The following is a 26,936-nucleotide window of genomic DNA, read 5'->3' as shown; positions in this document are numbered from 1 at the left end:
TTAACTTACAGAGATCACAGTCCTGCAGGACTGGAGTCCCCCTCAGTTTACAAATGTCTTAGTGATTTACAAGAAAAAGCATTCTTATCAATAACCTAACTTCCGGAGACCCACAGACTCAACTTCCTGGAGTCCTAACCTCATCCTTCCCCACATAGTGATGTGAAAAACAAAGGCAGAAGGAAGTGCAGGTAAAATTAAATATCCTTAGAACCTGCAGCCCATTGACAAGTACTTGAGGCAGACAGAGTATAACGTTCCTCTAGGAAACTCCCAACTGTCTTAATGCTAATGCTTTGCTAGAGGGAGAAACAACCTTAGCTTGATGATAGCAAGGCCTCCAGTATCCTGAAAGTCATCATTAGCATATCAAAGTCCTTTTGTCCACCTCCCTTCTTCCCTTTTTCCTTACCTCCCCCAACTGCAAAGTATATAGCCATTCCTTACAACCCCAGAGCAGCAGCTCCTTCTGCCCAGGGGTCCTGTCCCTGTGCTTTTTTAAGGTCACCATTTTGCACCAAAGATGCCTCAAGAATTCTTTCCTGGCCGCCAGCTCTGGACCTCACCAACATTCCAAAACTACATCACTGCCTTTTCTTAACAAAGCAAATTATGAGCAGGTCCTTGGAAGAAATTAACCTTCAGTTTATTTGGTAACCACTGCTAATAACTAAAATACTCAAACTTGGGCGGGGCAGGGGGGAGATGGTACTCAACAAACATGAGATTAAAAAAAATTAGAAGTTCATAATATCAAGGTTTTCCAAGAATAAGGAGAAAAGGCACCTGTTAGGTCTAAGTGGTAAAGGCTTTTGGAAGAGTAATCTTGAAACTGCTTAAAAGCATAAAGTTGAACACAAATCAAAATGGCTGCACTATTGCTTCAGCAAAGCCCAGATTTTCAAGTAACCTTTTCCTCTCTTCTGCAACCCACCCCCCTTCCCTTCTTAGCCTTTCGTTCAGGGAACCCGTACCAGCCTAAAGACAGGACAAAGGGTGGCAACAAGTACACAACTGTATTTCCCAATTAAACACTTCCCCCCCCCCGCCACTTCCTGCCAGCCCCTTCCTCTGGGCAGGCTTGCAATTTTTGAAGACCATAGCCTGTTGTAGCCTCTTTTGCTCAGCAAAGCGATAAAGCTATTGTTTCCTCCTTATCCCAAATTCTGTGTTATATTTTGGCTCCAAAGGACAGAGGTTGGTTTTCAACAACAATCTGTCAGTATTTAATAAAATCAAGTCTGAATATCTATTTTTCTGTTGGGAGGTGGAGAACTTCCCTTGTTCTGTGTGGCATAATGTCCAGACTTCTTCTGAACTGTCCTACTGTCACCAACAAGACCCCGAGACCTGGCCTTTACTGCCCACCTGTTTGTACTCACTAACCTTTACCTTACATTTTCCCCTAAGCTCCTTCTTCCGCTTTCCTCTTGACTCAGGCAAACGAAACCCTAAACCACCCCTCAGTTGATGGCGACTGCCCTGCCATGACCCCCGCTGGCCCAGACCACCCAGACTAGTCGAACTGAACCCAACTTGTGCCTGTGCAGCTGGACTGTGGAGTTGATATGGGAAACTAAAGGGAAAAGAAAAATTAAATTTCCTTACTACCTACAGCCCACTGACTAGTCCGTGAAACAGGCAGAGTGACATTCCTCTAGGAACTCAGCTGCCTAGATGCTAAGGGCAAAAGGCAATCTTAGCCGGACCCCCAGGATCCTCTACCTCTACTTTAACATATAAAAATTCCTTTGGAAACTTCCTTTAGCTCTACCCCCCCAAGATACATGTTGGCAATCATCCCCCAAGCACATGACCCACCGATATACATTGGAAGGGTCTCAGCGAATAAGGGACAGGAGGGGCTAGGTAGGGAGAGAGGGGTAGGGGGCTACGTGATGATGCTCAGGAAAAATCCCTGAAATGCTGAGGCATAACAAAACACAGATACGGGGACATAACCAGACCACCTCGTTTGTCTTAAACATCAGGACGATATATATTCAAAGGCGAAGCAACCATGGTGCTATCAGTGGTGACATCAAGATTTCAATTCCCTGGTCAGTTTTCTATAAAAGACCGACCATAAAAGCCCTCAGTGGCAACTCATTGAGGACCCCTCTTACTCTAGAGAGCTTTCTTTCTGTTCTCACTTCACTTAATAAACTATCACTTCAGCCTTTTGTGTCCGCAAAATTCATTCTTCGACTCCGCGAGGCAGGAACCCTGTAACCCTGAAACATTTCGACCTCTGGAATGGCCTCCAGTCACCTTTCCTCACAACAACACTAAAATCTCCATCCAAGGAGGGGCTTTAGCATCATTCACCTAACATACAACATATGCAGAGGCATGTTTCCTTAAGGCACATGGACGGCCTCATGCCGGCCTCTACGTTCCATGACAAGGCTTCTCTATTTAAATATTCATCCTAACCCTAAACAAAAGGAATCCATTCACCCTCTCTCAGGAAGTCACCGGCTTTTGAAGCCATTTCCTGTGATCTCCTTATCTGCTGCAAGTAAGTTTCTTTGTGCGACTACAAGTCAACCTGTTGGAAGTTTCTGACTCACCCAGGAGCGAACTCCCTTTGGTCAGCTTGGCAAAATCACCTGTCTGGCCTTCTTTTGTCACCCATTCTGTTTCAAGCTTATTCGGGTGTACTTCTAAGGAAATGCAGCTAATTGCTGTCACTTAGCCAAATAATGATCCCCTTACTCCTTCTCTGTAGGCACATTTCCTTTTTAAGATTTTTACCTTGGTTTTCTGTTGTTTGCTTTGTCTTTAACAAGATATATGCCTGATGAGGGAACAGAAGGCAAGCTGAGGACAAAGCAGAAACTGACACCCCGCAAACCACCCCCCCACAGGATGTATGTAACAACCCTCAGGCACTCCCGGCTGCCCTAAAGGACAAAGAAATAGTTAACCTATAGAGACCACAATCCTGCTAGACTTGAGTCTCCCTCAGTTTGCAAATGTCTTTGCGATCTACAAGAACGAAGCATTTCTATCAATAACCTAGCTTCTTGAAGGGAATGTAGATACAATTAAATGTCCTTATAATCTGCAGCCTCCAGGAAGTTCCCAACTATCTTCAGGTTCACGCCTTACTAGAGGGGTAAACAACCTTAACTTGACAATAGCGAGGCGTCTAGGATCCTGTGAGTCTTCTTTAACATATGAAAGTACTCTCTCAAAACCTTTGTTTTTCCTTACCTCCCCCAACCCCATAGTATATAATCCGCCATTCCTCACAACCCCGGGGCAGCAGCTCTTTCTGCCCACGGGTCCTGTCCCCGTGCTTTAATAAAACACCATTTTGCACCAAAGACTTCTCAAGAATTCTTTCTTGGTCGTCGGCTCCGGACTCCACCCACTGAACCTCACCGATATCCCACAAGCTCATCACGCCTACCTAGAAGCAGCTACTGAAGATACCGTAGCATTTTTATTTTGAACACTGAGAAGTGCTTCTCCCCTGCGCTCTTCTATACAAAAACTTGAAATCACAAAGGATGAATGTGACAAGTCTCTATTTTGTAATTTTAAATTTGCCATCATGTTATTAAGGCAAACGTTAATATCTGCATATCCAATTCACCTGGATTTATTGTAACTGAGTTAGAGAAGGAATTGATTACTGATCATTTGTGAATCAATTAGTAAACAAAATGCCAAGGCCACTCCTCCCTCAAAAAGCTATTCTGTCACACTTTACAGGGGGAAGCAGATAAAATCAGAATTTGGAGCCCTTCGTGGGTTAGGGCATGGAGGGGTTATTTACAACAGGAGGAAGACTAGGCAGTTTAAAAGGAACAACTTTGGAGGTTAGTAAGTACACCTCATTGATATGTTAAGACATTTCTCATTCATTTTTTTGTCCCTCTCTTCTGGCAAAATGCTGAGTACCAAATATTGGATATTTTAACATTTGAAATGAATTCACACCAATATAGAATGAAAGTTAAAACTCCAGGCAATATTATTTTTTGCTTTATTGTTTATAGCACAAAATGGTAGGCCTTCTTCAGAGCATGCATTTTCGCATGGTAACAGACATATATCTGTCTAGAATGAGAACAGTAAACCATTCACTATTCTACTTCTATAAAATCTTGGAGCCGAAGGTCTTAAAAGTATTCTGTGTGTGAATTTCATACCTTTTAATGCAGATTAAATAGATGGAAATTAGTCCTTCACTATCTCAAATGACACCTCACATATTGTCAACCAGATAAAAATGAAAACCTATCAATTGTTTAGCATTTCTTAAACAATTAGATAAATGTTATAGTGTGGATAAAATACTGGCACAGTTTAAAAACTTTTATTTACTTGTCATTTGGAGGATTTGGCATCATGTAGCCAATAAGTCAATAGTGATCGATGAACAGAACAGATACCTCTTAACTCCTGGTTCAGTGCTACAACAAATGGCAGTTAGTAGCATTAAATTGAAAATATAAGCTGATTTTGAAGTAGGCAAAAGATATTCATTCATGTCAAGAAAAATAAATGAGAAATCTAAAAAGACAAGCAGGAGAATAAATCAAAAACTTCAACAATGTGTTTCATTTTAAAAACCACTTTCTATCTAAATATGCATAAAGTAGACCAGAGTTGAACTAAACATTAGTGAAAAAAAGATCTTTTTTTTTTTATGGCCACAAAATTCAGAGTATCAGGACTTGATGAGATATCTCCCTACACTGCTATGAAATCTGATTCCCAAAAAGATACTCGATTTTGATCACTCAAGCTATAAATTATGTTAATGTGTATTATTTCTTGAGATGTAATGCCTTATAATTGAAACAGCATCAGCCTGAGTCAGAAAAACATGCATTTTAATTCCAATTCTGTCACTACCTTAGCTGTGAGACCTGGAGAAAATTTATTTACTTCTCTGAACTTACTCTCTGGAAAAGAAAAGGAAATAAGGTCTGCTTTGTAGCAGTATCAGGAACATTATAATGAATAGGGAATTCTTAGATAAAAATTCAGTAAATGGTAGCTATTGATATTGTCTTACTAACATTACCATTGCCTTGATTTTTACTATGTATTTTCATCGTTAGTTAACACAACCTTGGGCAAGCTGCAGATTCTCTTCTTGCCACAATCTCCAAATATATAAAATGGTGATAAAAACATTATCTATTCACTGGATAATCTGAGGGTTAACTGAGTTAATATATGTAAATCACATAGCATTAAATAATTAAGCAAATACATATGCAAATCACTGTAAAGGCCCTTATTTTTTTTTTTTTAAAGATTTTATTTATTTATTCAACAGAGATAGAGACAGCCAGCGAGAGAGGGAACACAAGCAGGGGGAGTGGGAGAGGAAGAAGCAGGCTCATAGCAGAAGAGCCTGATGTGGGGCTCGATCCCAGAACGCCGGGATCACGCCCTGAGCCGAAGGCAGACGCTTAACCGCTGTGCCACCCAGGCGCCCCTGTAAAGGCCCTTATGATTAATATTAGAGGGATTACATTTTATAAGCAACAGTGAGTTGAATGGAGGGTATTTGAGGTGTATACGAAGTCATAGCCACAAACACTAATCTATTCTACTCATGTGTTACAATGATCTCAGTAGCCAATTCTGTACTGTTTAATCCCTCCAGCAATATAAATATGCCCTCTTCTGGATCATAATAATCAGATGAAACAAAGCAAAAAATACTCAAAACTAGAGACATGAACAAATCATGTGATTTGAAGTCTAAATGTGAGTGCTACACAATTACAATTATTGAAAATAGTTGGAAGAATTTGACAATGACGCCCAAACCCAGCCACCCAGGAGATCATGCCAGAAGACCCTAGTGAAATATTTTAATTTACAACCCCACAGGCATTCTGTTACACCCTTTCCAGGGAACCTTCCTACCCTTCCACCTTGACCCTGCCAAGTAAAATAAATGCTATTGTTGAGTCATGATTACTGGTGAAAGTAAACTACGTCTCTTCATGGGTTAGACTCTGAGAATCCCTGGTTTTGAAATAATGATTTTTTTCACCTGTAGTATTTGGGAGACAATTTCTGTTAATGCCATTCATTAATATCTATTCTCATTTGAATAATCATACACTAAGTATATATGTCATTGCTAAGATGAAAACTTATTTATAAAACCCTTGAAAATGAAAATACTATGGAGATGGGATTAAGCTGACTTGTTCACAGCTGAGATTTAATTTCAGGGTTTAATGAGGCTTTCTGTCCACTAGATCTATAATGTTGTCTTTTGGGAGGATAAGAAATTAAATATCTCACAACAATTCACATTGAAATGGAATTATATTTTTACAGTGATAGAGCAAATCTTTTACTAAATGAATAGTCAAGAGTATTGCCAGATAGTCAATTTAAATTTCTCAACTTAACAGGAAATACTTAATAACTTAATATGAAATCCCAACAGGATATGTGCAGTCATAGAACATGGGTTTCTTTCATATCTAAGTTTTCTTGAAGGAAATTAATATTACTACTGGTCATTAAGGTAAAGGAAGATGACTTGCATTATTTTCCTAATGAAGGGTTGTCCCAATTCTTTGTCTTTTTTTGAAAAGAATTTCACAGATTCCAAGTTTTTAAATTCCATGGTTAAAAATATAAGGATTATTTTCCTAAGCATGGTATAGAGATGTCATACATAGTCATTGAAGACAACAGAAAAAAACATAAGGGTTTAAAAATTAATAAATTATCAGTGTTAAAATTTAACATAAGCCAGATGTTACCATAAGTAACTTCCCTTACCCCAAAGGCAGCCCTATTATTGATTCCGTACTGGTATTACGTGCATTTTGTAGACTAAGAAACTGAGACTCAGAGAACTTCAGTTAGGTTCTCTTGGTAACTCAGATGATAAACTTGGCAGAGTTAGGGTTTGAAATCAGACCTGCTTGTATCCAGACCCTTCATTCTTGACCATCAGAGCAAAAGTCATGTGAATACACCAGGCTTTTTAAAGGAACTCACAGAGACGCTGTGAGTCTGATCAGCCAAATTTTCAGAAAAAAAGTCAATGAAGAGAGCTCTTACTTGGTCAGAATTTCTTTGTTTATTCTCTTTAACCTATGTGCGTGTGGTTGTACTGGACAAGATAACCTTGTATCCTTCTCCCCATGTGGGGAGAGCCTACGGCCATTTAACTAAAACTGAAGCAACTAAAATGGAAACAGGACATAGCAGATATAATGGTTTATTCAGGATCAGTGTTTTCTTGAGGGATCTGTTGAAAGGTACTGCTAAAGGACACACTCATTTAGATATTAGAGGTCCCCATTGTTGCTTCATGCATGGTAATTGTCTTAAAACCTACAATCTGGTTTCAGGAACGAAGAGTACGTTCACTGCCATATTCTTTACCATGAACACAATCCTAGGACCACCCTTATTAATTCTATAAGGTTGAAATGAATTAAATGGATTAATTCTATAAGGTTGAAATGGATCCATTATTCAATAAATAAATAATATTTATTGAATGATTTACACACTCTTCAAAGATCTTTGTATGCTAGAGAAATATGAAGAATTCAACTATTCAAAAAAAAAAAAAAATCTCTGTGGACCATAGGGAAAGAAATACACAGAGCAGCAAGATAAAAGGTTTATTTTGTAGCTGAGTGCTACAAAGTTTCCAAATTGCCTCTAGGATATCAAGCAACACAAATCAATTTTGTAAATATTACCAATAGGCAATTTAATGCTTTATATTATGGGCTGCCTTTTTCTCTTAGTAATGTGAAATCCTCATAAGCAGTACTTGTTTAGCAAATTTTGTCAGCATGATGACAAGGTAGTATAAATGTACTCTGAAAGAACCCTGCAGTCTGTTTTTTTTTCCCCCTAAAGACTTATTTATTTAGAGAGAGCACAAGTTCATGGGTGCAAGTTGGGGGAGGGGCAGAGGGAGAAAATCTTCAAGCAGACTCCCCACTGAGTGCAGAGCCTGACACGGGGCTCAATCCCACAACCCATGAGATCATGACCTGAACTGAAACCAAGAGCTGGATGTTCAACTCACTAAGCCACCCAGGTGCCCCAGTACCCTGTAGCCTTAAAATAGTTGGCCCAGGTATCATTTATTCTCCCTTTTGGAAATTTTATGGAAGAAGTCACCAAAACTGCATAATTTTGTTTGCCTTTTTTTATACTTTGTCCTAAAATAGCTTGCACTTACTCTGATCATTGATTGAATATAACTTTTTACTTTATTACTATCATAAAATGGTGAGAGCTTTATTGCACATTCTTTGGAGTATTCCAGAAAGTTGAGGGCAGAAAGGAACAATTTTCTTCAAGGTGTACATTTTTTTTAAAGTAAGGCAAATTTGAGGGTGACTAGGAACTAGCAAACCCCAGGAGACTCAGAATCCCATGTCTGGAGCCATCGTTCAACTAGAAAGTCAGATTGACAACGAGCTAACTCCCATTCTACATGGGACCTCAAATAAACCCTCAAACAAATACGGAAGTTCTTTTCCAGGTGTATATAGTCATTGAGTAATTCAATAAACAAACTTTAGCATCACTCTGGGCCATGTGTTGATAGGATGTAGCAGATGTTGACAGTGTCCCACCCATATCTCTATGGCATGTGACATTTCAGTGCCTATCTGTGAGTTTCCAGCTGCCAATACCTGTGATTTTCAAAGCTCTCTCTGACCCCTGGAGCCCACTGTGCCTGCATGCAAAAAATGGAGGTATAAGAGTATTAATGCTGAGACTCAGCCACCTACCCTACAAACAGCAATTTACCACGACTTCTGGGAAACTGATGGATAAATATTCCATTTCCTTAACGTCTTTGGATGGGATAACTCTGAGGTGTTGCCTTACACAGTCTCCCAGAATTCTCCAGCTAGATTAAACTTCATTTACCCACTGTGATAATTAGCTTAAAAAAAACCCTACCCTTTTGTTTTTTAAAACTTTCCTTCCAACGAAATCTCACTTTCTCACCTTGCCACCGCCGTTTAGCATCTGTGCCCGCCTCCTAAACAAACTACCTGCACTCAAATCCTCGTCTCATGGTCTGCTTCTGGGGGTCCCAAACTAAAGTATAATATAACGATGATTAAAGCGAGTTCTGTCATTAAGAGATTTGCAAAGAATACTCAGAGAACTAGGGACAGCAGTGATTCTGAATATGAAGGAGAACAGAGTTTTAGAAAGAATTCAAATAAATCCTGCGATGGAATCCCTGGATTTAACCATTTGTGGATTCTAGGTAATCCCTGTAAAAGTATGTGGTGACCATTAGCATCTGCCCCTCTGATCTCCTTTCAAGACAGAAGTTGCTGAAAACAGTATATGCCTTCGCTTTGGGATATTGCACAGCACTGAGGCCAAGGCCAAAATTTCCCTGGGAAGCTCCCTGGCAGTGACTGAGCGTGGCCTGTCTACCCGTCAAGGTTTCACCAGAGAAACATCATCAGCAAGAACTGGTTTACGCAATTGTGCGGGCTGCCCAGGCAAGTTTAAAATCAGTGCAAGCCCTCAGGAAGGGCAGGATGAAACTCTCGGGCGCCAACTGCAGCCACAGTTCACAGGAAGAATTTCCTCTTCCTCAGAGAAAGCTCAGTTCCACTGTTAAGGCCCGTCACTTGAATCAATAAGGCCCGCCCAGATTATGAAGGCTAATCTCCCCCACGGAAAGTCAAGTGATTGTAGATGTTGATAACATCTACAAAATACCTTCAGAGCAACACTTAGATTAGTGTTTGAATAACTGGATACCGTGACCTCCTCAATTTGATACATAAAACTGACATTCACAGCCAGGGTATTAGAGGCAAGCTACTTCTGTCCAAAGCGTGATTCCTTCAACGGGTAGTCAGTATCAGACAGTAAAACAGTACGTTAGGACAGTGACACTAAAAAGGAAAACACTCAAATGAAGACCTCATTGTTCTGAAATAAATTACTTACTTTTGCTTTTATAATGCATTATTAAAGTTAAAATACTATCAAAAAGTGTTCTTATTAGGTACATTTTCCCCTTTGGCTGATAATCTATATTATAATTTCTCATATTAATAGGTTTAGAATTGATCATTTAATATACATTATCAGAAGTTTACATATAGTGAACAAAGCTTTGTGATAAATTTCAAAAACCCAAGTTAATATTTTATAATAATTATATAAAATGTAATGCCTGCCTTTTTTCCCTATACCTCTGACAATTGCAAGTATAAACTGATAGCAACTATACCACTGAAATTTAAAGGAATAATTTCCAACATTTATAAGTGCAACACTACTAATTAGTAACATGACTGAATGTGAATGTCTGAAAGTGAACTTCTCTTAAGCATTTACACAATAAATACCGCACAATCACATGTTAACAGTTATAAGCCATTATTTATTCACTTTATTAGCAATTAGTTTAAAAAATTGCTCCTATTATTGTATTCTTCACAATGAAAACTAATTTTCACCCAATAATTTAACTTCAAGAGAATGCCTTACTGTGCAAACAAGGCACCAACTCAAATGGTCTGTCATAACTCATTATTGCTAAAATTTGTTCAGTGCTTTTTTTTTAAAATGTGGTTTTATATTCAGTAAGCCAAAGTTGATTCATGAATATATTTAGTTTTGACCCTGAAACTCACAATTTTTCCAGGCAATCCTCTTGGTTGTAGGAAAGCATTATGGCTCTAACAAGATCAAGGTGGCCTGGGTAGAGGTCCTCATAAAGCCAGTTCCAGCCTTACGTGGGCTAAGAGTACATAACTTCCCAAAGGACCATGACTGAAAAATTTCACAAAGTCTTCTAAGTCTCAGAGTATTTCATTCATCAGTTTTCATGGTGTAGCCCTGGCTTTACCTACACAGAAATTCCCATCATTTCGAGGGTATTAATTATTTAGATAACAAAAGCAAGGACATATCTCCAGAGGTGTGTTATCCAATTGCAGTAGACACTAGTGACATATGGCTGGTTAAGTTTTAATTCATTAAACTTATTAAAAATTCAGTTCTTCAGGGGGGCCTGGGTGGCACAGTCTGTTGAGCATCTGATTCCTGGTTTCCACTCAGGTCATGATTTCAAGGTCATGAGATCAAGCCCCACATGGGGCTCTAGGCTCAGCATGGAGTCTGCTTGAGGCTCGCTCTCCCTCTCCCTGCCCCTCCCATTTGTGTGCACTTTCTCTCTAAAATAAACAAGCAAATCTTTAAAAAAAAATTCAGTTCTTCGGTTGTAGTATCCCCATTTCAAGTTTCAATATCCACATGTGGTTGGTGGCTCCCATGCTGAACAACGCACATCATTTCGTCACGATGAAAAGTCTCTTGGACAGTACTGCTCTAAAAAGTCTATAAAGTATCTGGTTAAGAACTTGGCCCTTGATTAAGATTCAAGTTACATTTTATGAGAGTCTTGGGTGTATCCCCATTATGGATTCATAAATGCTATTCTTTGTGAAGGATCACAACAATCCTAATGGATACATATTCTTCTCATTTTAGAGATGAGAAAACCAAGGCAACATATAACACAAGAGTAAATGACAAGTTCATTCATGCTCTTTTCACCATAATATGGTGCCTCAAAGAATGAAACATATTCAAGGACGGTCCCCAAAAACCAACATGAGAGATAACAATGCAATAGAGAGCTCAGTTTGGAAAAGGTTTTCCCTGATGTGAAGCCACACTAAAATAAGAATGTGTATGCCTTCGAAGAATGACACAAGGGATGGACTAAAAGAAAATCTGGAAAAGAGAGCCCTATCCAGAAGGAACACTTGGGTTTGTTTTTTCTTTTACATATTCAATACATACTAGTGTTGTATCCTAAGGCAAAATTTAAAATATAAAAAACCTGTATGCATTAAGATAGACTTCCTACTGTTAGTTATGGAATAGGAAAAATAAAATCTGTTTAAATATCTAAGGATAGAAATATAGATAAAAACACTCAACAGAATATTACCCAGCCACTGGAAACAACTGTTAGGAAGCCAATAACACAACGAAGTGCTCTGATGTCCTCTTTGGTTCAGAAGGTATTGCTAATTCAAAAAACATATGTACAACCTATGGAATGGGAGAACGTATTTGCAAATGACATATCTGATAAAGGGTTAGTATCCAAAACATATAAAGAACTTATACAACTCAACACCCAAGAAACAAATAATCCAATTAAAAAATAGGCAGAAGATGTGAACAGACATATCCCCAAAGAAGGCATCTAGATGGCCAACAGACACATGAAATGATGCTCAACATCACTGACCATCAAGGAAATGCAAAACTACAATGCGATAGCACCTCACACCTGTCAGAAGGGCTAAAATCAACAACACTGGAAACAACAGGTGTTGGTGAGGATATGAGGAAAAAAGGAACACTCGCATACTGTTGGTGGGAATGCAAACTGGTACAGCCACTCTGGAAAACAGAATGGAGGTTCCTCAAGGAGTTAAAAAAAAAAAAAAAGAACTACCCTATGATCCAGCAATCGTGCTACTGTTATTTACCCAAAGAATACAAACAAAAACTAGTTCAAAGGGATACATGCATCCCTATGTTTATAGCAGCATTATTTATAATAGCCAAATTATGGGAGCAGCCCAAGTATCCATCGATAGATGAAAGGATAAAGAAGAGGTGGTATATAAATACATACTGGAATAATACTATTCAGCCATAGAATTAAATCTTGCCATTTGCAAGGACATGGATGGAGTTAGAGAGTATGATGCTAAGTGAACTAAGTCAGAGAAAGACAAACACCATATGATTTCACTCATACATAGAATTTAAGAAACAAAACAAATGAACAAAGGGAAAAAGACAGAGAGACAAACCAAGAAACAGACTCTGAAATATAGAGAACACACTAACGGCTACCAGAGAGGAGCTGGGTGGGGAGATGGATGAAATACAGGATGGGGATTAAAGAGGGCACTTGTCCTAATGAGCACTGGGTGATGTATGGAAGTGTTGAATCACTATACTGTATACCTGAAACTAACGTAACACTATTAAAAAAAATAAAGTTACAAAAGAACATAAAATCCAAAAACCAAAAACACGTACAATAAGGATAACAACAATGTTAATGAAAAGTGTACCAAAACTTGCATGGGAAGACCTGAAATACTAACAGTTGGAACCACTGACTAGTTAGAATTTATTTTTCCCTCTATGTTGCAATGCTTGAAAATGACACGAACTGTACAATTAAGAAATGGTAAACCACCTTAAGCAACAGGACAATTTGGAAATAGTTAAAATTAAATGGGAAGAGACAACTGATGTGAAGAACTTCAATTACAGTCCCCTGGTAATATAGTAAGTGGCTTTCCTTATGTATTCACCACCTACTCCTCCTCCCCAAACATATTGGTCTTCAAAACTATGCATTAGTGTTATTTAAAAATGTATCTGACAGATCGAACCTACATTTGGCAGTATTGTCATATTTCAAAGAGCTATCAAAAGAAAACTTGTTCTCTCACTCACAGGTATGTACACACTATTTCCAGATGTTTCCACAGCTGTTGTGTCTGTAGGTAACTATCATTAGGAATTACAATCAAGGCCAGAAAATGTCAGATCTGAGAGATATTCCAGAAAATAATGTAACGGCTATGGAAAATTAGCATACATACGCTCCCAAGAAGAAAATAATTGCATAAATTATTATGTTTTACCTCAATTTATCCCACTCACCTGCAGATTTCACCATAACATGAACACATGCAGGGGCATTAATGTACTGCAATTCCGATTTGATTTTCAAAATGCAATAATAAATATCTCAACATCAATTGTATTTGGCTTTCCTCTCTTCGTTTACAATGGGCCTCTTCCGGCACCTAGGTGGCTCAGTCGGTTAAGCATCTGACTCTTGATTTCAGTTCAGGTTGTGATGTCCTGGGTTGTGAAATAGAGCCCCACATAGGTCTATACGCTCAGCAGGGAGTCTGCTTGAAGATTCTCTCCCTCTGCCCCTCCCCCCAACTCACATGCACTCTCTCTAAAATAAATAAATAAATCTTTAAAATGTGTCTCTTCTGAAGGAGAAATATTTCTCATCTCTATCAATAATAGATAAATTTTGAAAAGTAGTTGAGGTTTATGAACTTCAGTAACACATTTCACAAAAAGAATGAAAATGTACATTTATCTTTAATGGAAAATAGGTTTTTTAAAAATTTAATGGTTTTACTTTAATTTCCTTGCTGTAAAATAACAATGAGAAACTATGGTGGAATATCTTTACTAAGGAATCCCTCCTACATCCCAAGGGGGAAAATTCAGCTCACTCCCAAGGTCAATAAAGCAGAATTTTAGAAAGAAACTCACAAGGTGCAGAGTTTTACACTGAAAACAATTAAGAAAAGGAACTTGACTGAATAATTGTTTCAGTTTGTAATGCAATGTTGGAGAAGTGTAAGCGCAGCCACAATCCATACAACTTCCAGGATGCACATTTTCCCAGAGGAGAGGACCAGAAGTGGTGTTATCCATTGGTCACTGGTCTGCCCAACAAGTTAAAAGGAAAAAAATCTTTCTCCAAGTGGGTACTGTTCTTACCTTCAGAATATCCTAATTCCCTTAGGTTTTTATATATATATAAAATAAAATAAAATAAAATAAAATAAAATATAAAAAAAATTCACAAAATAAATTAGATATGGTGGTCTAGTTCCAAATTTGACAAATATGGGTGATTCTTTCATATTATAATTATTTTACTTCCTGTCTGTGTTCATAAAAACCACCTTTTGGGGCACCTGGGTGACTCCGTCAGTTAAGCATCCTGCCTTCATCTCAGGTCATGATCTCAGGGTCCTGGAATAGAGCCCTGTGTCGGGCTCCCTGCTCAGCAGGAAGTCTGCTTCTCACTCTCCCTCTGCTGCTCCCCCAACTTGTGGTCTCTCTCTCTCCCTCTCTTGCTCTGTCAAATCAATAAATAAAATCTTTTTTAAAAATTAATAAAAACCACCTTTTGTTTTTAATATTGTTATTTCTTCAGTGACACAATGGTTACATTTTTTGATTTCCAATAAAGTTAATACAAAATATTAAAATAATGAAGTGAGGGACAAGGGAATACAAATACCATTTATCCTTGTCTAAGAGAGTGTCTATGTGAAATCCCACCAGCGTCTGTGTTAAAACAAAGACAAAACTACTAGGAGGCAAATGAGTACATCTAGGGGGAAGAGTTCCTATCCCTCAAGACTGTTGTTGGCAACAGAACAAGGTTTATCACAAAGAGACAGTATGTAGAATCTAACCAAACAAGAATAGTTCTTCAGTTACTAGATGGCTAGGCAAGAAAGAGGTTGGTACCAGAAAGTTCTGGAAAGAAAAATACATACTTGGAAGTACTATATATATGAGAATGACCTTCTTTCTCAAAGACACAAAAGCATACAGGAACTATTAGGGAATAAAAGAGACTAGAGATTCAGCACCCACATTTAATATGTGAGCTTTATATGGATCCTGATTCAAACAAACCAACTATAAAAATATATCTCTGAAATTCTCAGGAAAATCTAATAAAAATCCAGTATGGGGACGCCTGGGTGGCTCAGTAGTTAAGGAACTGATTCTTGATTTCAGCTCAGGTCATGATCTCAGGGTCCTGGGCTCAAGCCTCACACCAGGCTCCGTGCTCAGTGCAGAGTCTGCTTGTTCCCCTCCCTCTGCTCCTTCCCCTGAGTCACGCGCACTCTCTCTCAAAAAGAAATTTTAAAAATCTTTTTAAAAAAAATTTAAAAATCCAGTATGAGGTAAGTATTAAGGACTTACTGGTAAATGTATTCAATGTAATAATAATGTATGTGGACATATCTATATACACACAGGTCTCCATGTATGTGTATATATTTATATACTGATCGGAGATACATACTTAATTTATGGGTAAAATGATATGACGTCTGAGATTTACCTTAAGAGAGTCCAGCAAAATTAATAATAAAAAAGGTGGATTAAATGAAGCAATAAAAGATTGGCTTAATATTCACAGATGTTGAATTTGGTTGATGGATACCTGGGCTCATTATATTATTCTTTCCAGGGTTGGAAATATTTGAAAATTTCAATAATAAATTTTCTTTTTAGCGGCACCTGGGTGGCTCAGTTGGTTAAGCGACTGCCTTTGGTCCAGGTCATGATCCTGGAGTCCTGGGATCAAGTTCTGCATTGGGCTCCCTTGCTCAGCAGGGAGTCTGCTTCTCCCTCTGACCCTCACCCCTCTCATGCTCTCTCTCTCTCTCAAATAAATAAAAAAATAAATAAATAAAATCTTTAAAAAAAATAAATTGTCTCTTTAAAACTAAAGATTTCAATGGGTAGTCTAGCAGGCAGGGAACAATTCTGTCAGATACTAGAGCACTAGACAGAAAAGAGGATGATTCCAGAGACTGCCACTCAGGCAGATAAACACAGAGTAATCAACAATTATTAATAGGTCGGCAAGGTCCAGAATCATGGGATTCCAACTGTCAACAAAGTCAGCAAGAGGAATTAAATTAACTCTCTGAGGTAGAGCAGAGCCTGTTTTCTCCCTGTTCTTTTTCACGTTACTATATGAAGGGGCAGCCTGGTGTCTTCAGTGCTCGTTCTACCTAAGGGAGATCAGGGGCCTAATTCCTGTCCTTTCTCAGCTACAAAGACTGGGAGACTGAGACACAAGGATTTCTACACACAGTCAGACAATAAAATTCCATTTGCTCAATTAAAGGGAAGAATGAAAATTGAACTTGTAAATAAAAACATTTATACAAAAATGCAATTAATGGTATAGGTCTATTGTGGTTAGAAAGATAAAACATGGGGTTATAAAAAGAAAACAATGCAAATATTCAATATATGTTTACTTTGCGAATTAATTCATAGAGAAGCCAGGATAGGGGGAGGAGGGAGAAGCCTCTCCTTGATCATTTTTATTGACAAAAGAAAATAAACATGGAACTTTATAAAAATCAGATCTGTCCTCTTGAGATGAACTTCATTTAGATGTCTCATGAACACTCAATTCCAACATCATATTACACTAATTATTTTCCTCCATAAATTCACTGTAATTTTGACTTTGCTCTCTCTTTAATAACATTAACATCCCAGTCATTCAATTTCAAAATTCCAGAGAGACTTCTGACTTCCCTTCACAAACAAATCCTCTAATCAGTATTTCTTTAATTGGTCCCCTTTTTCTTCTATGTACTGCTACTGCTCCAAATCAGGCTAGGATATATTTTCAAAGACAGTCATACTTGTCTATTTACCTGGCAATCAGCCATTTTTCCTCCTAAAACATTACTTCTTTCAACACCATTCAATTCATATACCATACGTGTCTTGTCTATGCCATGGAGTGAAAAGTAGAATGTACAGCTTAAGGGTTTCTCAACTATGATTAAGCTACTTGCCTTGGATTTCCTTCTTTCCCACCAGATGGAAATGACAGTGACACTAAGGACCTTGGAAGATGCGGATTTAGGATGGCTGAGATGCCTCACACCCCTGCGTCCCTGGATATCCTCATGGAGCCATTCTCATCTACTTGTCCTGGACTTCTTGGTATGAAGGAGTAAAATACTTCCATCTTATTTGTGCCAATTATTTTGAGGAGGTCTCTTTGTTAGAGTAGTTTAATCTGTGCCTTATCTAATCCATAGAAAAAGTTATTTTCAGGAGAGAAATACCATGACAAATACAGCTCAATCCAGGACTTTTTTCTTTTAAGAAAACCAACCTTTGTAATGAAACTGTTAAATGATGAACATTATTCTATTAGATGCTGAACATTATTGAGTTTGGGGAAGATTTATTTGGCAGCAGTGTTTAGAATGGTCTCCTGCCAAAATCTCACTCTGGAGTTTGAAAAATTGAAGTCCAAATGACAAAGCGAACTTGTACTTAGGTTACTATGGGCATTATAAACTGAGCATGTCCAAAACTAACTTCAGCTTCTGTACTTCTACTCACGTCCCACAGACTTGAAGTTACCAAATGGCACCAATTCAGCTTAAGCCCAAGGGATTCTTTTTTTTTTTTTTTTTTTTTTTTTAGATTTTATTTATGTATTTGAGAGAGAGAGAGAGGGAGTACAAGCAGGCAGAGGGAGAAGGAGAAGCAGGCTTCCCGCCAAGCAGGGGGCCTGATGTGGGGCTCGATCCCAGGACCCTGGAATCATGACCTGAGCCAAAGGCAGACACTTAACCAATTGAGCCACCCAGGTGCCCCAACCCAAGGGATCCTATCACTAAAGGGAAGAAGGTTATAATGGATATGGGGGAGACTAGGAATCTCTGTCCAATTTTTTTGCCAAATAGACTTCATATTTGTAACCATGCATTCAACTGGCTCTATGTTCCCATGTCACGTTACTTTTCAAGGATCACTGAAGGGATTCAGCTGAGTTTCTAAAGTGTACTCCATGCTTTCCCAGCTCTTCGAAGCCTGACAGAGATATTTTGGGAATATTACTTGTTTATGTTCAAATCTCACCCACCAAAATCCTGCCAATTATTTAAGACCCAGACCAAATTCTGCTATCAGGAAGCTTTGTAGATCCTTTTGACTTCAGCCCAATCACATATCCATCCATGCAATGAATACAGGCATCATCTCTATGCCAAGCTTTGGATTAAGATGTAGGATATTTGAAGTGAATAAGAGCATGTTCTTGCCTAGATGGCGTCATTCTTGCCCTCTCTATCTCTTTGTTTCATTTAATTTGCTAGTTGTTACGCTCTATACTTAACTGGAATTAATTGTTCACATGGTCAATTTTTATTTCATCAATTCCTTGGGGCTAGAAAACACACCTTGATTTTTTTTCACCCCCGATTAGAGGCCTCTGTGTAACAAAAGACATCACCTATTACATAGTCACAGGGTCAATCAGCTGAAAAAGAATCAATGAAAGTATAAATCGTATTGTCAGTATCCTCTAAAGCATCTCTTATACTAAAGTTCTGTGATTCACTACTTTCCAAACTGACGTGGATTCATAAGGAACCACATTATCTTCTTTTAAATCTGTTATTGCTCCCCAAATCCAAGTAAGCTTTGTGGTTTAAACCTAGAAATATTTTTCAATCAGATAGCTTCTGAGAGAGTATAAAATAGATACTTCAAAAGAGAATAAGCTGGGCTTCTGGCACTTTAAATACAGACATGTCTTTCTTAGTTCTCCTGACACTTCATTAAAATTATAGTACATGGAATAGAAAAGCCTAAGGCTCCCAAACCATGGGAGTAGAGCTATCAATAGACAAGCAATGATAACAAATATCTGTAAAAAGGTCAGCATATCCAGGAGTGGTGTTAATAACTCAGCAAAACCATTTGCAACCAAAAATAGCACGGAATGGGTACAGTCAATGGCTCTGAAGAAATCAGTAACTCAGGCCAAGTAAAATAAGAGGGCAAGAATGAGAATTTGTGCTGATAACTGATTAATCAGAGTCAGTATTTCTTCCTACCCGTATAGCTGCCTCCTCTTGATTCTCATTAAACAAACCAACCAACCAGCCATGGTACTTAGGTATTTACCACATCTCCCCGACTCTTTTCTTCCCTGGAAAGAGTGAGTACACCCCAGGAGGTTGGTGCAGGGAGGTTTGGCACGACAGCCAAATAGCTCTCCAAGTGAAGAATGAGCTTGTACTAGGACAAAAGAAGAGAGGTCCCTGGGTAGTGGAGAGAGTCCAATGGAAGGAAAAGACACTAAGAAGGAGTCTTTAGACAATACTGAAAGTATGATAAGAGAATTTTCTGGATTTAAAAAATCCATTTGAATTTGACATTGGAAAGTTATCTCACTGTCATAGGGGCCACAACATTGAGCCAGTTAGAAAACAAACTATTATTCTAGCACACTGCTAGAATCAATACCAAACAATAATCACCCGATCAAAATACTGCATAAGAGACATCTATGGATGCATAACAAATTACCCCCAAATTCAGTGATTTCAACAATAAACACTGTCTCTCCCGTGGTCTCTGTAGCTCTGGAATTTGGGAACAGCTGGGTGAGAGGTTCTGGCTTGCCATTTGCCAGGAAGTAGCTACCAAAAGGTTGGCCAGGGCTGCAGTCATCTAAACTTGACTGGAGCTGGAGGAGCCAATTCGAAGACAGCTCACTCACATGGCTGACAAGCTGGTGTGAATAATGGCTAGAGGTCTCAGTCCCTCTCCATGCGCACCTCTCTCCAGGGCTGCTTGACTGTCTTCTTGATGTGGTGCCTGGCTCCCGCCCAGAGTAACTATGACAGTTAACTGTATGTGTCAACTTGGCTGGGCCATGAGGTGCCTAGAAATTTGGTCAAACATTACCCTGGGCGAGTCTATGAGGGTGATGTTAGCTGAGATTGACACTTCAATTGATAGACTGTGTAAGCAAATTGCCCTCCGTAATGTGGATGTACCTCTTTCAGTCCACTGATGGTTTGAATAGAACAAAAATGCTGACCCTCCCCAGAGTAAGAGAGAATTCTTCCTGCCTGATAGCTTTTGAACTGGGACATCAGAATTTTTCCTGTTTTCTGACTCAAACTGAAACATCAACTCTTCTAGGGTCTTAAGCCTAAGAGGTCTTCAGATTGGAATGACACCATCAACTCTCCTGGATCTCCAGCTTGCCAATTTACCCTGTAGATCTTAGAATTTGCCAGACTCCATAAGGCATAAGCTTATTCCTTATAATAAATTTCTTTTACACACACACACACACATATATATATATATAATTATATTTATTATATTATAGTATATTATATACCTATTGGTTCTGTTTCTCTAGAAAACCCTAATACAACAAAGGATCCAAAAATTCACTTAGAATAATGGAAAATGGAGGTTATAAATGTTTGAGAGGGAGGAAAAAATGAGTGGAAGAATTTAGATTACTGATATAAAACTGACTTGGCAGGAGCAGAAAGAGGTTATGGGATATTGTTAATAAGCTGATTGCATATCACCAATCAGGAAAGCTGTAGATAAACCAGAAAATTAATAAATAAAAAATTATCATATAATAATAATATTTTGAAATAGTACCGTAGCCATAAAAAGAATTAAAAGCAGAAATTTTTCAAACTCTTTATGGGGGGGAAGGGGGTAACACAAGGATGGGATGATTGAGGGCAGGAGATCAGTGATTATATTATAAAGCTATCTGTCCAGCAGATTGGTTTTAAAACGTAAACATATACATGTATAAATTGGGCAAAATTTTTAAACAGTAATTTTTCTAAGAATGAATGAAATTATTTTTGAGAAAACTAAACAAATCATCAAAAAAGGCTATAAGGCCTCATTTTCTTTATGTAAAACTTTTATTTCCTATTATTGAAGAGCTGATTGCCAAAGCTGTCCTCGACTTTCTGAGAGCAAATAGAAGTCATGTATATCATCCAGATAAGATCATTCATAAAAAGAACATTTGATCATTCAAAATGCCAAGCAGCACAGGAAACCTTTCATATGAATCAATACATTCTATCTTCAAAGAGGTTATTTTGAACCTTGTCCAGGGCTCGCAGGTAGTAAATAACAGACTAAAGAATCAAATACCTATCTGTGAATATAGAGCAGATGTTCTGAATCTACCGCCTTGAAAAGAAAATTCGGAAAGGGGGCAAAGGGCTAGAAAGAGGGAGCAGTTGTAAAAAGATGTAAAGAATGGAACGTTCTGGGGAAAATAATGACTAACACTAACATGTCCTCCTTCCTCTCCCCTGAATCCTTCGCGTACCTCCTGCCAAAAGAATGTTTCTAAATCCAAATTATGAGTATTCCCAGTCCAGATTCCCATACTGCCATATGTCTAACTACCCTTCTCTTGCTCTGCTGTATAAAAGGTGCCTCTTTATGTATCTGCCTCCCAAACCAGACTGTAAGGTCCTGACGGAGCTATACCCTTTAGGTCTGTATCTTAATGTCTAGCCACGTATCTTGTGCATAGCCTGCACTCAATAAAGGCTGGCTGGATTATTAGAATAATTATGTTTATGCTCAGACTGCCCAAGATATCCTTATTCAATAAGCGTTTATTTAGTGCATGATATGCCAAGTACTGAGGCACAGTTATTGTCCTTGGAAGTTTACAATTTAGATGCAGAGGAACTCACATTAAAACAAAAAAAATCAATAAAGAAACCACTGTGATAAGGCAGGCAGCACAAGTCCTACTTGTTCAGTACTTGTTGTTCGGTACTGGGGGAAGGAGTTAGAGAAAGAAAGATACTGTATTTAAATATCAGTGGGCAAACGGAGTTAAAAAGTAGTGACAGTGCTACTTTCAGGTTCTGAGGAAACTGCAAATCCCATTTTGATATGACCTTAGCAGGCAGGATGCCTTCTGGACAGTGTCCCCTTAAGTCACACCATTGAGTCAATACAGGAACAAATAATTATGGAGGTTCTACATATCTGTCATCGTGATTCATAGGCACCATGTTGGTATACAGTGAATCTTGCTTTCATGTGCCCCTTGGTTCTTCCTATCCTCCTCTAAACATAGTTTAACAAGAAATAAATTCTGGTTTGATCAGTTGATAGAGTGTTTTTTTTCCATTTTTATTTGCGCAGCTATCCTTGGAGAAAAAGTCCACAGAGTAGTAAACTGTGCGTTTAGCTGTATTCAAGCTACCTGGCACTCTTCTGAAATAGAAGGCAGTGAATACGAATGACGGTCTCTAGTGCTGTTTTCTCCAATCAGGAGGGGGTGACTAATATGAAGTCTCAAGAATAGACTTTATGACAATCCCAAATAGGAAAAAATAAAATTCAAAGCCAAATCCACTAAAAATTGAACAACCTTCTTGACAAATATAATCACGTTCCCTAACTTTACATACACAATTTAGTTGGACACCAATATCAAGACCAATACTGTACTAATTAGCCAGATTAAAAATAACATGAAAATTTCACTGTGACTAAGGAAGTCAGTTTTAATTATGTGGAGTTAATTTTAATAGGATTCCCAAACAACCTGAATTATACAGTAGATTCATGATATATCTTGGTCAATCACATGCTTTTAAATCTTGTTATCTATATCACAAACATTTCATGCTCTTCCTTATTTAGACTCCAAATTAATTCTATTGACTTACCCCAGTTTCTCAAAAAATTTCCAAGATATTTTTTGATATTTATCATTTAGTCCAATTTAAACTGCTATCACCAAAAAGTCCAATTTCGTACTTTGATTATATCTAAAAAGTTGGATTTTCCCCCACGGTCTTCAGCTAAAGCTTTTTTCATGCCATGAGTTACACGGGAGCCTACCTCTACACTGGCAGTCTTAAAATAATAGTAACTCTAAAGCAGCTTTACCAGTCACTTAGTAGAAGCACACACCACTTAGCATTCTCTCCATCTTTCTTTTCTCCTTCACCTACTTACAATCTAAGGAGGCTTATAAAGTGTGCCTTCAGTGTGCAACAGTCTCCCACCCAGTCCCCAGATGTGAAATAAGGAAATACTGTGATGGGCTTCAGGACATGCCCCTCCCCCAATATGGCACCCGGGCATATTGAAGATCTTAAGCTGAAGGAATTCTAGAAAATGGCACAGGCAGGAAGGTCACTCTGACCTCACCTCTTGCCCTTCTCAGAAACAGGTCATAAAAGTCCCATGTGAAAGGCACCCTCCCTGCATCAGGAGGAAAGAAGACATTCTTATCACCAGACACAGGGAACTGCGGGCTGAGAAACCTGTACAAAGAAACCTTGTTAAACTAATTCTTATCACCCTTACCTTCCTTATTACTTTGCCATTTAAGACCCCAGCCCAACGGCCTGTCTTGTCAATTCTTCACACATGTATTGTTTCTCTCTAAAAGGTGTAAAAGCTTCCTGCTCTGGTCACTTCTCCGGGTCTTTATTCCCTTGTGAAACCTGCCATGTACAGGTAAAGATTCAATAAAAATTGTATGCTTTTCTCCTGTTAATCGGTTTTTTGGTTTAATTTTCAGACCCACCCAGAGGCCCTAAAAGGGTGAAGGAAAACTTTTTTCTCCTCTACAGTTGGTAATACAAAATGCTATAAGAATTGGTGAAGTCCAAGACAATAGAGAAAAATATCCACTGATCATTTTAAGTGGTATCTTGTTGTACTTTAACCTGCTAAATTAAAACTATAGAAATATATCTCTTAGAAAAACAGAAATGGAAGGAAAACTTCCAAAGTCATTGTACGAGGCCAGCATTACTTAATCCCCAAACAAAGACCCCACCAAAAAGGAGAATTACAGACCAATATCCCTGATGAACATGGATGCAAAAATTCTCACCAAAATACTAGCCAATAGGATCCATTAAAAGGATTACTCACCACGACCAAGTGGGATTTATTCCTGGGCTGCAAGGTTGGTTCAACATCCGCAAATCAATCAATGTGATACACCACATTAATAAAAGAAAGGACAAAAACTATATGATCCTCTCAATAGATACAGAAAAAGCATTTGACAAAGTACAGCATCCTTTCTTGATTAAAACTCTTCACAGTGTAGGGATAGAGGGTACATACCTCGATCTCATAAAAGCCATCCATGAAAAACCCACAGCAAATATCATTCTCAATGGGGAAAAACTAAGAGCTTTTCCCTTAAAGTCGAGAACATGGTAGGGATGTCCACTATCACCACTGTTCTTCAACATAGTACTAGAAGTCCCAGCCTCAGCAGATAACAAAAAGAAATAAAAGGCATTTGAATCAGCAAAGAAGTCAAACTCTCACTCTTTGCAGATGACATGATACTCTATATGGAAAACCCAAAAGAGTCCACCCCAAAATTGCTAGAACTCATACAGGAATTCAGTAAAGTGGCAGGATATAAAATCAATGCACAGAAATCAGTTGCATTTCTATACACCAACAATGAGACAGAAGAGAAATTAAGGAGTCAACCCCATTTACAATTGCACCCAAAACCATAAGATACCTAGGAATAAACCTAACCAAAGAGGCAAAGGATCTGTACTCAGAAAACTACAGAAAACTCATGAAAGAAATTGAGGAAGACACAAAGAAATGGAAAAATGTCCCATGCTCATGGATTGGAAGAAAAAATATTGTTAAAATGTCTATGCTGCCTAGAGAAATCTACACATTCAAAGCAATCCCTATAAAAATACCATCAACTTTTTTCACGGAACTGGAACAAACAATCCTAAAATTTGTATGGAACCAGAAAAGACCCTGAATAGCCAGAGGAATGTTGAAAAAGAAAACCAAAGCTGGTGGCATCACAATTCTGGATTCCAAGCTCTATTACAAAGCTGTAATCATCAAGAAAATATGGTACTGGCACAAAAACAGACTCATAGATCAATTGAACAGAACAAAGAATCCAAAAATGGACCCTCAACTCTATGGTCAACTAATCTTTGACAAAGCACTAAAGAATATCCAGGAAAAAAGACAGTCTCTTCAACAAATGGTTTTGGGAAAATTGGACAGCCACATGCAGAAGAATGAAACTGGACCATTTCCTTACATCATACAAAAAAAAAAAAAAAAAAGACTCAAAATGAATGAAAGACCTCAATGTGAGACAGGAATCCATCAAAATCCTTGAGGAAAACACAGACAGCAACTTATTTAACATCGGCTGCAGCAAGTTCTTGCTAGACACGTCTCCAAAGGCAAGAGAAACAAAGGCAAAAAATGAACTATTGAGGGGAGCCTGGGTGGCTCAGTCGTTAGGCGTCTGCCTTCGGCTCAGGTCATGATCCCAGCGTTCTGGGATCGAGCCCTGCATCGGGCTCCCTGCTCAGCGGGATGCCTGCTTCTCCTTCTCCCATTCCCCCTGCTTGTGTTCCCTCTCTCATTGCCTCTCTCTCTCTGTCAAATAAATAAATAAATAAATAATCTTAAAAAAAGAAAAAAAGAACTATTGGGACTTCATCAAGATAAAAAACTTTTGCACAGCAAAGGAAACGTTGACAAAACCAAAAGACAACTGACAGAAGGAGAGAAGATATTTGCAAATGACATATCAGATAAAGGGCTAGTATCCAAAATGTATAAAGAACAAATCAAACTCAACACCCAAAGAACAAATCCAATCAAGAAATGGGCAGAAGACATGAACAGACATTTCTCCGAAGACATCCAAATGGCCAATAGACATATAAAAAGTGCTCAACATCACTTGGCATCAGGGAAATACAAATCAAAACCACAATGACATACTACCTCACACCTGTCAGAATGGCTAAAATGAACAACTCAGGAAACAACAAATGTTGGCAAGGATGTGGAGAAAGGGGAACCCTCTTACACTCTTGGTGGGAATGCAAGCTGGTGCAGCCACTTTGGAAAACAGTATGGAGGTTCCTCAAAAAGTTGAAAATAAGAAGGTATTATGCTAAGGGAAATAAGTCAATCAGAGAAAGATAATTATCATATGATCTCACTGATATGTGGAATTTGAAAGACAAAGCAGAGGATCATAAGGAAAGAGAAGATAAAATGAAACAAGAGAGGGAGACAAACCATAAGAGACTCTTCATCATAGGAAATAAACTGAGGGTTGCTAGAGGGGAGGGGGCTGGAAGAATGGGGTAACTGGGTGATGGACATTAAAGAGGACATGTGATGTAATGAGCACTGGGTATTATATAAGACTGGTGAATCACAGACTTGTACCTCTGATACTAATAATACATTATATGCTAACTGAATTTAAATTAAAAAATAAAAAAGAAATATCATTGAGGATGTTGATCAATAAATTTTGTGAGTAGAAACCCATCTTATATTGTTTCCACTTTTATGATGATCACCTCTACCACTGAAATTCATCCTCTGCAGTTACACTCACCAATTGTCTGACCATTTCATGTAGCCATTTCCCAAATTCAAACTTTGTATTAATTCACTCAGTTCTTCTGGGA

At 38.3% G+C, this 26,936-nt stretch overlaps 1 protein-coding gene and 1 long non-coding RNA gene across 8 annotated transcripts in view; one reads left to right on the top strand and one right to left on the bottom strand.

Moving 5' to 3' along the window:
• Positions 1-24,191, top strand: part of LOC117797458 — a 43,875-nt gene extending 19,684 nt beyond the window's left edge. The window contains exons 2-3 of the long non-coding RNA XR_004622461.1: positions 17,467-17,592; positions 24,008-24,191. This is a non-coding gene — a long non-coding RNA (uncharacterized LOC117797458). The remainder of the gene's footprint in view (positions 1-17,466; positions 17,593-24,007) is intronic.
• The window catches only part of LOC100475400 (melanoma-associated antigen B18), a 420,370-nt gene that overhangs the window by 148,051 nt on the left and 245,383 nt on the right, over positions 1-26,936 (bottom strand). The window lies entirely within an intron of this gene.

Source organism: Ailuropoda melanoleuca, chromosome X (assembly GCF_002007445.2).
Source record: "Ailuropoda melanoleuca isolate Jingjing chromosome X, ASM200744v2, whole genome shotgun sequence".
NCBI classification, from domain to species: domain Eukaryota; kingdom Metazoa; phylum Chordata; class Mammalia; order Carnivora; family Ursidae; genus Ailuropoda; species Ailuropoda melanoleuca.
The sequence above is the reverse complement of the archived record's forward strand: the minus strand, read 5'-3'. Positions and strand labels throughout refer to the sequence as shown.